The 14,211-nt window shown below is 38.1% G+C and overlaps 1 pseudogene; it reads left to right on the forward strand.

The window, feature by feature from the left end:
- Positions 1 to 8,498: 8,498 nt before the first annotated feature.
- LOC101046517 (PHD finger-like domain-containing protein 5A pseudogene) lies at positions 8,499 to 8,831 on the forward strand (annotated as a pseudogene).
- Positions 8,832 to 14,211: the final 5,380 nt, after the last annotated feature.

A 14,211-nucleotide genomic window follows, 5' to 3' on the forward strand; every position in this document is an offset into this window, starting at 1 on the left:
TTTTTCTTCATAGTTGTTTGAAAAAGTTTATGGCATTGTGTGGTGGTGAATGAGCTTAGGGGATGGTTGTAGCATTATGGCTGTCTGGCTGGGTAGGGGGGCTGGGTTCAGTCCATTCTCATATTGCTATAAATAAAAACCGGAAACCGGGTAATTTGTAAATAAAAGAAGTTTAATTGGCTCACAGTTTCACAGGCTGTACGGGAGGCACATAGACCAATGGAACAGCATAATGAGCCCATGCATTTATGGTCACTTGATCTTTGTTAAAGGTGCCAAGAACACACAATGAGGAAAGGACAACCTCTTCAGTAAATGGTGCTAGCCAAACTGGATAATCCACATGCAGAAGAATGAAATTAAATCCTCATGTCATACCATATGCAAATATCAACTCTAAATAGTTAAAAGAGTTAAAACATACCAGAAACTGTAAAACTAGAAAAAAAACGGGAAAAACTTCCTTTTTTTTGGTGCAGTGCAAATTTTTTATTTTTTTATTTTAATTTTTTATTTCCATAAGTAATTGGGGAACCGGTGGTGTTAGGTTACATGAGTAAGTTCTTTAGTGGTGATTTGTGAGACTTTGGCACATCCATCACTCAAGCAGTATACACTGCACCCAATTTGTAGTCTTTTATCCCTCATTCCCTTCCCACCATTTCCCCTTGAGTCTCCAACATTCATGGTGTCATTCTTATGCCTTTCCATCCTCGTAGCTTAGCTTTTACTTAGTGAGAACATAGTATGTTTGGTTTTCTATTCCTGAGTTACTTCACTTAGAATAATAGTCTCTAAGCCCATCCTGGTTGTTGCAAATGCCATTAGCTCATTCCTTTTTATGGGTGAGTAGTATTCCATCATATATACATATACCACAGTTTCTTTATCCATTTGTTGATTGATGGGCATTTGGGTTGGTTCCACATTTTTACAATTGCAATTTGTGCTGCTATAAATGTGCATGTGCAAGAATCTTGTTTTCCTCTGGGTAGATACTTAGTAGTGGGATTGCTGGATCAAATGGTAATTCTACTTTTAGTTCTTAAAGGAATCTCCACACTGTTTTCCATGTTGGTTGTACATTCCCACCAGCAGTGTAGAAGTGTTCCCTCTTCACCACACCCACACTAACATCTATTATTTTTTGATTTTTTTTATTATTGCCATTCTTGTGGGAGTAAATTGGTATTGCATTGTGGTTTTGATTTACATTTTCCGAATCATGTGTGATGCTAAGCATTTTTTCATGTTTGTTGGCCATTTGTGTATCTTCTTTTGAGAATTGTCTATTCATGTCCTTAGCCCACTTTTTGATGGCTTTTTTTTTTTTTTTTTTTTTTGCCAATTTGAGTTTGTTGTAGGTTCTGGAAATTCGTCCTTTGTCAGATGTATAGAGTGTGAAGATTTTCTCCCACTCTATATGTTGCCTGTGTATTCTGCTGACAGCTCCTTTTGTCATGCAAAAGCTCTTTAGTTTAATTAAGTTTCAGCTGTTTATCTTTGTTTTTATTGCATTTGCTTTTGGGTTCTTGGTCATGAATTCCTTGCCTAAGCCACTGTCTAGAAGTGTTTTTCCAATGTATCTTCTAGAATTTTTATAGTTTCAGGTTTTAAGTCCTTGCTCCCTCTTGGCTTTTTTGTATAAGGTGAGAGATGAGGATCCAGTTTCATTCTCCTACATGTGGCTTAACAATTATTCCAGCACCATTTGTTGAGTAGGGTGTCCTTCCCTCATTTATGTTTTTGTTTGCTTTGTTGAAGATCATTTGGCATTTGGGTTTATTTCTGGGTTCTCTATTCTGTTCCATTGGTCTAGGTGCCTTTTTTTGTACCAGTATCATGCTGTTTTGGTGACTATGGTCTTGTAGTATAGTTTGAAATCGGGTAATGTGATGCCTCCAGACTTGTTCTTTTTGTTTAGTCTTGCTTTGGCTATGTGGGCTCTTTTTTTGGTTCCATATGAATTTTAGGATTTTTTTTTTCTGATTCTGTGAAGAATGGTGGTGGTATTTTGATGGGAATTGCATTGAATTTGTAGATTGCTTTTAGCAATGTGGTTATTTTTACAATATTGATTCTACCCAACCATGAGCATAGGATGTTTCCATTTGTTTGTGTCATCTGTGATTTCTTTAAGTAGGGTCTTGAAGTGTCTTTTATAGAGGTCTTTTACCTCCTTGGTTAGGTATATTCCTAAGTATTTTATTTTATTTGCAGCTATGGGTAAACAATCATATTATCAGCAAATCATACATACTATGTTCTTACTAAGTAAGAGCTAAGCTATGAGGATGTAAATATGATATCAAACAAATCGTATTATCAGCAAACAGTGACAGTTAGACTTCCTCTTTACCAATTTGGATGCCCTTTGTTTCTTTTTCTTGTCTGATTACTCTGGCTTGGACTTCCAGTACTGTGTTGAAGAGGAGTGGTGAGAATGGGCATCCTTGTCTTGTTCCAGTTCTCAGAGGGAACGTTTTCAACTTTTCCCCATTCATTATTATGTTGGCTGTGCATCTGTCATAGATAACTATTATTACATTCAGGTATGTCACTTGTATGCCACTTTTGCTGAGAGTTTTAATCATAAAGGGATGCTGGATTTGGTCAAATATTTTTTCCCATCTGTTGAGATGATCATGTGGGGTTTTGTTTGTTTGTTTGTTTCTGATTCTGTTTACATGATGTGTCACATTTATTGACTTGCGTATGTTAAATCACCCCTGCATCTATGGTATGAAACCCACTTGATCATGGTGGATTATCTTTTTTATATGTTGCTGGATTTGGTTAGCTAGTATTTCATTAAGGATTTTTGCATCTATGTTCATCAGGGATATAGGTCTGTAGTTTTCTTTTTTGGTCATGTACTTTCCTGGTTTTGGTATTACATTGGTACTGGCTTCATAGAATGATTTAGGGAGGGTTCTCTTTTTCTCTATCTTCTGGAATAGTGCCAATAGGATTGGTACCAATTCCCTTTTAGTGTCTGGTAGAATTCTGCTATGAATCCATCTGATCCTGGACTTTTTTTGTTGTTGGTATTTTTTAAATTACCATTTCAATCTCACTGCTTGTTGTTGGTCTGTTCACAGTATCTAATTCTTCCTTATTTAAGTTAGGAGGGTTATATCTTTCCAATAATTTATCCGTCTCTTCTGGGTTTTCTAGTTTAGGTGTGTAAATATGTTCATAGTAGTCTTGAATCATCTTTGGTATTTTTGCAGGGTCAGTTGTAATATCTCTCATTTCATTTCTAATTGAGCTCATTTGGATTTTCTCTCTTCCTTTCTTGGTTAATCTTGCTAACGGTCTATCAATTTTATTTTTCTTTTCAAAGAAACAGATTTTTGTTTCATTTATCTTTTGTATTTTTGTTGTTGTTGTTGTTTCAATTTCAAGTTCTGCCCTGATCTTGGTTATTTCGTTTTTTCCGGTGGGTTAGCATTTGGTTCGTTCTTGTTTCTTTAGTTCCTTGAGGTGTGACCTTAGATTATCTGTTTGTTCTCTTTCAAACTTTTTGATGTAGGCATTTAGGGCTATGTTGCTCTTAGCACCACCTTTGCTGTATCCTAGAGGTTTTGATAGGTTGTGTCACTATTGTTGCTCAATTTGAATAATTTTTAAATTTCCATCTTGATTTCATTTTTGACGCAATGATCATTCAGGAGCAGGTTATTTAATTTCTGTGTATCTGCATGGTTATGAAGGTTTCTTCTTGACATGGTTTGGGTAAAGATTTTTAGGATATGACCTCAAAAGCACAGTGACAAAAGCAAAAGTAGACAAATGGGATTACATCAAACTAAAAGGCTTCTGCACAGCACAGGAAGCAATGACACAATAAACAGATGAAGAGACAACATGTGGAATGGGAGAAAGCATTTGGAAGCCATACATGTAGTAACAGGTTAGTATCTAAAACATATAAGGAACTCGATAGTAAGAAAACAATCCAATGAAAATGCACCAAAGAACATGAATAGACATTTCTCAAAAGAAAACATACAAAGGGTGAAAAATATATGAAAAAGTGTTCAACATTACTAACCGAGTATGAATTAAGCCCACAGTGAAATATCTCCTCATGTCTGTTAGAATCCTATCACCTTAAAAGACAATAGATAAATCTTGGGAAGATGCAGAGAAAAGGGAACATTTGTACACTGTTGGTGAGAATGTAAAATTAATGCAGGCATTATGGAAAACAGTATGGCTATTTCTCAAAATACTAAACATAGAACTACTTTTCACATGCAAAAGAATGAAATTAGGCCCTTATGCCATACATGAAAGTCAACTCAAAACAGATAAAAGACATAAATTTAAGACCAGAAACTGTAAAACTTCTAGAAGAGAACCTAAAGGAAAAGCTCCTGGACACTGGCCTTGGCAATAATTTTTTGGATATCACACTGAAAAGTTAGGTCACAAAAACAAGTGGATGGCAAAAGAAAATGCTTCTGCACAGCAAAGGAAGCAATCAACAATATGAAATAGCAGCTTATAGATTGGGAAAAAATATTTACCAACTATGTATGTGAAAAGGAATTAATATCCAAAATTTAGGCCAGGTGTTGCAATGTCTCAAACCTATAATCCCAGTGCTTTGGGAAGCTGAGGTGAGAGGTGTTTGAGACCAGTCTGGGCAACATAGTGAGACCCCCCCACCCCATTTCCACAAAGTAATTTAAAAATTACTTTGGTGTGCTGGCCGGTGTAGTGCACGTCTGTAGTCCTAGTTACTCAGGAGGCTGAGGTGGAAGTATTGCTTGAGTCCAAGAGTTTGAGGTTATAGTTAAGTACAATCGTGCTACTACACTCCAGCCTGGGCAACAGCAAATGTTGACAAGAGTATGGAGAAAAGGAAACTCTTGTATACTGTTAGTAGGAATATAGATTGGTCCAGCCATTATGGAAAACAGTATGAAGGTTTCCAAAAGAAATGAAAAATAAACCTGTTATATGACCCATGAATCCTTCTCTTGGGCATATACCCAAAGGAAATAAAATCATCACCTCATAAAGATATCTGCATTTCTATGTTCATTGCAGCACTATTCATAGTAGCCAAGATATAGAAACAATCTAAGTGTCTGTTGACTGATGAACAGATAAAGAATTTTTTTTTTTTTTTGAGACAGAGTCTTGTTCTGTCACCCAGGCTGGAGTGCAGTGGTGCATGCCACCACGCCCAGCAAATTTTTTATAGTTTTAGTAGAGACAAGGTTTCACCATATTGGCCAGACTGGTCTCAAACTCCTGACCCTAGGTGATCTGCCCGGCTCAGCCTCCCAAAGTACTGGGACTACAGGTGTGTGCCACCATGCCCAGCTAATTTTTGTATTTTTAGCAGAGATGGGGTTTTGCCATGTTGCCCAGGCTGGTCTTGAATTCCTGACCTCAGGTGATCCACCTGCCTTGGACTCCCAAAGTGCTGGGTTTATAAGTATGAGCCACTGCATTTTGCCAAACCCTCTTTTTTAAAAAAAAACAACTTTCATTTTAGGTTCAAGGGTATAGGTGCAGCTTTTTTATATAGACAAACTTGTGTTATGGGGCTTTGTTGTACGAATTATTAAATCACCTAGTTACTAAGCTTAGTACCATATATATATATATATTTTTTTTCTTTTTTGCGTCTCTCCCTCTTCCCACCTCCATCCTTAAGTAGAACCCAGTGTCTGCTGTTCCCTTCTTTGTGTCTATGAGTTCTCATCATTTAGCTCCCACTTATAAGTGAGAACATGCCGTAAAATTACCATGAAATAAAACTAAAAATTGATTTAAAAAATCTGAAAATATAGAGATGCATTTTCCTTGAAAGTTTAAAATTCTCTGATAAGTAAGTTTAGGTAAGAGGGCAACATAAGCCAAAACATCCAAACTCCACTGGCTTTTCAAAGCTGTGGTTCTATTTGACATTGTTAATTATTTGACTCATCCCAATAAACATGTCCCCAGTAAGTGAGCAAGACAGTTTCAATCAGGAGTGTGTGCTGTGCAGAAACTAAAGCAGGATTGGATGACAGAGGAGAGTAGGCAGCGGGCTGATGGAATTGCAGGTCCTGGAAGGCTTCACAAAGCAAGAGACCTTTTGGGACCCAACTGACAAAATTGGGATGTCCGGAGTAGAGTTTCCCACCTGCAGGGAACAGCAAGTGCTATAGACCTACCATGGAACTTAGTGATTTTGTTTTTCCAGGAATACAAAGATCATTTGTGCCTAGGGCATAGATAGAAAGAGGAAGAGAGAGAGAGAGGCAGGGGACAAAGCATGTAGGGCCCTGGGTCTCATGTGAAGTACATTATTTGGTGTGTGTTCAACTTGAAATGAGAAGGCACTGGAAGTTTCATTTTTATTTTTTATATTTAATTGTATTATACCTTAAGTTCTGGGGTACATGTGCAGAATTGTTACATAGGTATACACATGCCACGGTGGTTTGCTGCACTCATCAACCGGTTATCTACATTAGGTATTTCTCCTAATGCTTTCCCTCCCCTAGCCCCCCACCCCACCGACAGGCCCCAGTGTGTGATGCTCCCCTCCCTGTGTCCATGTATTCTCATTGTTCAACTCCCATTTATGAGTGAGAACATGCTGTGTTTGGTTTTCTGTTCTTTCATTAGTTTGCTGAGAATGATGGTTTCCAGCTTCATCTATGTCCCTGCAAAGGACATGAACTCATCCTTTTTTATGGCTGCATAGTATTCCATGGTGTATATGTGCCATATTTTCTTTATCCAGTCTATCATTGATTGGCATTTGAGTTGGTTCCAAGTCTCTGCTATTCTGAACAGGCACTGGAAGTTTTAAACAGCAGTTGACAAAATGTGATTTATATATTTAAATAATCATCTTAGTTACTCTGTGGAGAACGTGTGGACAGACGCAGCAGAGCATCTAAGTAATACAAGTGAGAGTGGCAATTGCTTAGATTTATGTTAGCGTTGAGAATGTACAGAAGTGGCTAGGCGTGGTGGCTCAGGCCTGTAATCCCAGCACTTTGGGAGGTCAAGGTCAGTGGATCACTTGAGATCAGGAGTTCGAGACCAGCCTGGTCAACATGGTGAAACCTGTCTCCACTAAAAATACAAAAATGAGCCATGGCATGTGCCTGTAGTTCCAGATTGCGAGGCTGAGGCAGAATAATTGCTTGAACCTAGGAGGCAGAGGTTGCAGTGAGCTGAGATCGCACCACTGCACTCCAGCGTAGGTGACAGAGCATGACTCCGTCTCAAAAAAAAAAGGAAAAAAAATGCACAAGAGTGGACACACTCACATGTATTTTGTAAATAGCTAGCCACCCCTCCCTTTAGTACTAGCCTTCCTTAATTGCTCCCACAGAATTTTGGTAAGCCTCTCAATTTTGAAGCACCTGTAAATTTAAAGGCCAAAGTAATTAAAAACTGGTACTTGTCTAAAGTTTTGAATGAAGAATAGAAAAAACCACAACATCCTGCCTCTCCCATTCAGTTAGGTGGCTTTGTCTTTCCCAGTATAACAAGAGATGGAAGTTTATTCTTAGGAAAATTGAAGCTGAGAGCCTGACTCCAGGCACAAATGAGGATGGGAACGAGCTGCCTGGCTGAAAAGGGTCATAATGCTCAGCCAATACTGAGATGGTGGAAACACCAGATGAAAGCACACTGCATTCTTGGGAAGGGAGTACCTCTAGAGATCTGCTGGGCCCACAGTACATCCTGCATGACCAAGGAATAAACTTTTATCTGATAAGTAAAAGCCTCATTGGGACCTGGACTGCACTAGGCACACAGCCTTCAGCTGCAGAGAGCTGCCTCACCCAAGGCCATGCCTCTTCCCAGTTTGGCCCACATCCAGTGACTGCTCAGTGCTGGAGCATTAAGCTTGGCCATCTCTCTGCTGAACTCAGGACACCCCTGAAGGGCCATTTGAGCTCCAGAGCTGCCTGCAGGATCTGCTGAGACTATATTTGGCCCTGAGCCACAGATCAACTTTTCCCCATGCTCAAACTGCTTTCTGCCTCTTTCTCAGATGTGGAAAGAAAGATCTTTTGCTGAAGTCTTAGAGTGTGCTCTGTAGTGAATCTGAACTGCAACTATACTTTAGGTTTGTGTTTCAAAGAGCATAATTTTTGTGAGAGAATAAATATCAATGCCCCCTGCTGAAATTATACTTCTTCTTTGCATGGTTATTCAGTGATGTGAAGAGAGAAATGGCCACATGAGAATCTCAGCTTCTAGTTTACGAAATTATTGCTGTGACCTCCCCTTACCTCCAGTGAAAACATGTCCCTTTGAACACCAGAAGTCATAAGGACAAATAGGAAACATTCTGCCTTTGGTATGATGGATCATTCCCAGTTTTTTACCCAGATTTACTGGAATCATGCACTCTGGCTCTGAGAGGAGTCCTGTGTCTGGAGCAATGGGCTCTCCAATGCATGACTGAGAATGTGACATCATATAGCCCCTTTGAAAACTGTGTGTTGTTTTCATTGGGAACTATGGCTAAACATCATCCTGATTTGATCTTTTGCCATAAGCAGTCTGGTGTTGCCATTGGAAGACTGTGTGAAAAACGTGAGGGCAAGTGTGTGATTTGTGACTCCTATATGTGTCCCTGCACTCTGGTGCACATATGTGATGAGTGTAACTGTGGATCTTGCTAGGGGCGCTGTGTGATCTGTGGAGGACCTGGGGTCTCTGATGCCTATTTTTGTAAAGAGTGCACCATCCAGGAGAAGGATAGAGATGGCTTCCCAAAGATTGTCAATTTGTGGAGCTTTAAGACAGACCTCTTCTATAAATGCAAAAAATACGTTTTCAAGAAGAGGTGATTGGTGGGTGGCCCCTTCCTCCCCCCACTTTAGAGCTGTTGCAACTGCCAGAAAAGATGCCTACTACCACCAGCAGAAAGAGAGCAGAACCCAGAGCATCACCAGGAGTGCCTGCTAGTATACTGGCCACTTGCCACCCCCTCCTCTCCCTCCACTCAGCCGTATGGTAGGGATGGAAAAGGATTCTTCAGAAAGCACTCTGGCACATCTTATCGGAGAAAATTGGATGGATTAGTTAATGGTGTTTCTTGAATTTGGGAAGCAAAGATCTGTTCTCCATATTGATATGTTCTCCCTCAGCCAAGATCTTCTAAAAAGAAATAATATTTTAATCTTCTGCTTGAGAAGTTGACTGTGAAGCTACACCCAGTAAAAAACATGTTCTTGCAGCATCTCTGGTGGCAGCTGTCTTTGAGGAAACCTTGGTGTGTGGTGGGAAGCTATCAGAACCAGAAATGTAGGCATTGCTAGTTTAACAGTTGTGTAAGCTTTCACTCTTTAAACCCTTGTGCTGGCGTCATGTTATTTTCCTTCTGAGAAACTGGAAACCCTTTCTGTCGCTGTTATATTAATAAAGTTGATATTTATTTTCTGGTAGTCAAAAAGAAAAGAAAACTGTTTGTCAGTCTTCTATAAACTTAAGCAATCATCTATGCCTAGAAGTTCTTCCCCTAATTATCTACCCAATTCATAAGAATCAAGAACTATGAAAAATGCATATGTCTATGAACAGATAAGTAGAAAAACTGTAGCATATTGAAATATTATTCATCAGTAAAAAGTAACAAACTGCTGGTACATGCAACAGGATCTTACAAAAATCAGATTTTGGGGGAAAAAAGCCAGATCCAAGGGAAAACATACTGTGTGATTGTATTTATATTCATTCCCCAAATAAGCCCAACTAACCTGTGGTCATAGAATTTAGAACATGATTACCTATGGTCGGGATTGACTGGAAAGTTATGGGCATGAGAGAAATGTATGGGACTGTGGAATGTCCTACATCTTGTTTTGGGTGATTATTACATGGGTGCATATAATTGTTAAAACTCACTGATGCGGAGACATAAGATCTATATGTTTTATTGCATGTGTTTTAAGCTGGAGAAAACTGAATAGGAGACAACACAGGGGCAGGTGGAAAAGTGAGAACCACCTTAAGAAACTCTGGAAAGTTAAATTCTAGGTTGACAGGGAAAAAACCTAGAGACCAATCCAATCCCCAGTGTAGAACCAAAAGGAATCAAGATTTTGTGGCACCAGGTACTCCTGGAGTTGGGAATAAAAGTGAGGCTAAACAGAGGTTATGTTGAAAGTCTGTTGGAGAAGTGTTAGTTCCTTGGGTTAGCTCCATCAAGTTTGCATCTGGATGCCTGCTTCCACCCACCCTGGTGGATGGTGAGACTTTCTCACTTTTATACTGGAGGCGATTAATAGGCAATTAAAATTAGGTAGTAATGTTGGATTGTGGATAAGGAAATGCAGAGAAATAAGGAAGTTCTGAAAATATCAGATGATTGATAGCTTGGCCCACATTCTAATTTGGAAGGTTAGAATTGAACATCTGCTTCAGCAACATCTCAATCTCTTTCCAGGCAGATAGATGCCCTGGGACATTTAAAATTAAGAATAAAAACAAAACAAAAACAAAAACAAAAAACTTGGGTTGGGAAGACAAGAAACATAAGGACATAAAGAATTTTTCGAAAACATTGCTCCTATTGCACGCCTCTTTCTACTCAGTTACTTTGATCAGTATTTTACATTCTCTTTCCAAACAAGAGCAAGCAATGTTACAGCTGAAGTAGTCTCTAAATTGGCCTTTAGAAAACTCAGGGAGTTGCATGTGGTTGTGGAGGGCTTCTTCAAGCAATTGTAATTAGAATTCTATGTTGCTTTATTTTCACACACTCCATCGGGTCTACTCTTATTAATAGATGGTGCCCATATTCTGCTGTTTGCCCATGTTCAATAATAACCTTTTGCCATGCTGTATTCTATTTTAGAAAATCCAGAAATATTGATAATGAGAATTATCTACAGGCAAGTTTAGAGCTATCTTTGTCTTCTCCCATGACCTCTGTTTCTAGGTTTCTCTTCATTTCTGAGAAAGAGGAATCATGTGTTCCTTACACATTCTTCACTTTTATGCTCATAATTTTACACAGCCAAGATAATATGTCAGGTGTGGCTTTACCAAGTTCTCCCCTTTTTACCACCTATTTAAAAACTTAATGTTACAAGTTCTGAACACATTGCTATTATATAGATCCTAGTGACTCCAGCAAAGTCAATAGATTTGTGTAATTTTTCATTTTCTTTATTACCCTGCTGATAGATAAGTAGATCATTTCCACATCTTTCTTATCTTAACACTTTATTGAACAACTGTGTACATAGAACTAGAGTTCCTTGTTTATATTTCTACCCATTTTCAACTTTTTTCTAGGAACAGCTATATTGGTCTATAATTTCTATCTCCATTAGCAGTCTGATCATTGTGGTTTTCCCATATGTTGGCCCATTTTTATGTTGTCAGAGCTTTTCACCTTTTCCTTACCTAAACTGATTTTTTTAAGTATCACTGCATTTTCTCAATTACAAGTAATCTTGTACGTCTCCTCATATATATTGGCCATTTGGATTTTCTTTGTTCAGGTTGCCTGTTCTAAGCCTTTACTCACTTCTTCTGGGTTGACTCTTATTTTGTTTATCGATCTCTAGAAGTTTTCAGGATACTCATTTATTGTTTATTTTATGTATGGTAAAACTATTCTATCCCGTGTCTTGTCTCTTAATTTTTTATATCATTATTACACTGGAAGCAGTTAAATATATCAGATATTTCCATCATTGTTTGTGCTTTTTGGTTCTTCTTTAGGACATTTTATCCTACCTTGAATGTATAAACACATTTTTCAATATATTCTCAAATAGTCTTAAAGTTTTCCTTTGCACAGCCAGTGTTTAATCTATCAGTAATTTACTTATCCAAGCAGTATGAGGTAGAGCTCTGTCATTTCCCCCAAAAAGGCCACTATCGTATCACCCACTGAATAATTAATTCCTCTTCACAGGATCGGTAAGCCACTTTCATTATATACAGATGCCCACATGTACAGTTGAGCCTTAAACAACATAGGTTTGAACTGCATAAGTCCACTCATACGTGGATTTTTTTCAATAACTATATTGGTAAATATCTTGCACTTTCAGAACCATTTTAAAAATCTGTGATAAAAATCTTGTGATTTAGAAATATTGAAAAAATAAAAAATACGTATGTCATGAATGCATTAAATGCATGTATATAACAGTGTATGTTATCATGTATTACCATAAAACATACACAAATCTGTTTTTAAAAGTTAAAAAAATTTGTTTTTGAGACAAAGTCTCACTCTGTCGCCCAGGCTGGAGTGCAGCATCATGATCTTGGCTCACTGCAACCACCTCCGCCACCTCAGGCTATTCTCCTGCCTGAGCCTCCTGAGTAGCTGGGATTACAGGCGTGCACCACCACGCTGAGCTAATTTTTGTGTTTTTAGTAGAGACAGGGTTTCACCAAGTTGGTCAGGCTGGTCTTGAACTCTTGACCTCATGATCCACCCGCCTCTGCCTCCCAAAGTGCTGGGATTACAGGCATGAGCCACCGCGCCCGGCTTATAAGTTAAAATTTATCAGAACTTACAGATCATACATGGTGCCAATTTCAGGTGAGATGAATGTAAACAAATGTAAAGATGTAGTATTAAATCATAACTGTACAAAATTAACTGTAATACCCCCTGTACTACTGTAAGTATTTTGTAGCCACATCTTGTTGCTATTACAGAGAGCTCAGGTATTGCGAGTATCCTCTTAAAATGCTGTGAGATGTTAATCATCCACACATGAGCAAATATCTTCAGTAAACTGCATTTTCTTATTTTTAATCATGTTTAGTACAGTATCATAAAGTTTGAATAATGCCATGGAACCCATACGAAGTGCCACTAGTGATGCTGGAAGTGTTCCCAAGAAGCAGAGAAAAGTCATGACATTACAAAAAAGTTGAATTGCTTGACACATAGTATAGACTGAGATCCGCAGTGAGATTGCCAGCCGTTTCAGGCAGACCGTTCATCTTCTAAACAGATAAAGTGAATTGAAGGTATCCATAAATACAGTATAGTACTACAAGTGCATTTTCTTTTCTCTAATTTACTTTATTGTAAGAATACAGTATATAATACATGTAACAAACAAAATATGTGTTAATCAACTGTTTATGTTATCAGTAAGGCTTACAGTCAACAGTAGGCTATTAGTAGTTAAGTTTTTAGGGAAGTCAAAAGTTACTCAAGAAGTTTCAACTACACAGACAGTTAATGTCCCTCATTCTCTCCTTGTTCAAGGGTCAGCTGTACATGCACATTTGTCTGGCCTCTGTATCCTGTATGTAAATGTATTGTTTATTTCAGCTCAAATATCACAGTTAGATAAAGGAGAAGTCATCTGTATTTTTCTTAAAGGTACCATTTTGGAGATTTTTGTTTAAATCTCTGTCTCTAACACCTGCCAGCTCTATCACCTTGAACAAATTTCTTAATGTCTCCATGACTAAGTTTTGTCATCTGTAAAACAAAGATAACATCTTTCTTACAGGTTATTATGAAGATTAAATGAGTTATTCTATGCAGAGTAAGTTGAAAAGTGTTTGGTATTTCATATTCATCATGTATGTTAGCTATTTTAAATAACAGTTTTATTATTAGAAATTAAGAGGGATTTTTGTTCATAGAGAACAAAACAGAAGACAAACCAAGGGGCATGAACAGATATTGTATTACTCATATCTAATAAACAGCTAACATCCAGTATATATAAAGAGCTAGCACAGAGACAGCAAACCCAGTAGAGAAATGGACAAAATACATAATAGTCACTTCATGAGTTAGAATATCCCAATGGCCAATAAACGTGAAAAAGTTGCTGCCTCTCATTTGTATTAGGAAAATGAAAAATCTTTTTTTCTTTCTTTCTTTCCTTCCTTCCTGCCTTCCTTCCTTTCTTTTTGAGACAGGGTCTCAAACTATAAAATGTGCCTCTTTGATCCTATAAATACATGGGTTTTTTTTTTTTTTGACGCAAAGCTTAACTCAGGTTCAAGTGATTCTTTTGTCTCAGCCTTCCAAGTAACTGGAGTTACAGGTAGAGATGGGGTTTCACCATGTTGCGCAGGCTGGTCTCCTGACCTCAGGTGATCCTCCTGCCTCAGCCTCCCAAAGTGCTGGGATTACAGGTGGGAGCCACCATGCTTGGTCAAATACATTGCGTATTAATATTGTTACCCTAGGTTTCTTTTGTTTGGTATTTGTCTAGATTGCCCTTTCCC

The sequence above is a fragment of the Saimiri boliviensis genome, chromosome 6 (assembly GCF_048565385.1).
Source record: "Saimiri boliviensis isolate mSaiBol1 chromosome 6, mSaiBol1.pri, whole genome shotgun sequence".
In the NCBI taxonomy this organism is placed as follows: domain Eukaryota; kingdom Metazoa; phylum Chordata; class Mammalia; order Primates; family Cebidae; genus Saimiri; species Saimiri boliviensis.